Raw genomic sequence first — 411 nt, 5'->3', positions numbered from 1 at the left:
ACTCCCCGAGGAATATGGAGGCTGGTGATCAGGGGCAAGGTCCCTAAGGTAGCTGGAGGATTGGGCCAAGATCCTCCAAGAGGGCTTAGGGCCCAGCAGGATGGGTGCAGATGCCATGGCCCCCCGTTCCAAACAGCCTAGAAAACCGTCCCCTTAACACACACGGAAAAGGTGTTCTTTGTGACAATGCTGCATACAGACAGAAGAAACAAGGCACAAGCACAAGACACCATCCACAGCCCGAGTCTTGGCGCGCACTCGGGTTCATCCTCGAAGGCGTCCGTCCCACCGCCCCTTTGAGGGTAAATGAGCTGCTGGGTCCAGCCGGGAAGCTTTTGGTCCTGCAACTTGACTTGCCCCGTGGCCGGCACCCAGTGTTTCCAGGGCTGAGCTGCTCGGGCCTGCGCCCTT

General features: G+C 58.9%; 1 protein-coding gene across 1 annotated transcript in view; it reads right to left on the bottom strand.

Moving 5' to 3' along the window:
- The window catches only part of CASR (calcium-sensing receptor), a 93,008-nt gene that overhangs the window by 91,882 nt on the left and 715 nt on the right, over positions 1-411 (bottom strand). The window lies entirely within an intron of this gene.

Source organism: Myotis brandtii, unplaced genomic scaffold, assembly GCF_000412655.1.
Source record: "Myotis brandtii unplaced genomic scaffold, ASM41265v1 scaffold46, whole genome shotgun sequence".
NCBI classification, from domain to species: domain Eukaryota; kingdom Metazoa; phylum Chordata; class Mammalia; order Chiroptera; family Vespertilionidae; genus Myotis; species Myotis brandtii.
Note: the sequence above shows the minus strand (reverse complement) of the source record. Positions and strands in the feature narration are given on the sequence as shown.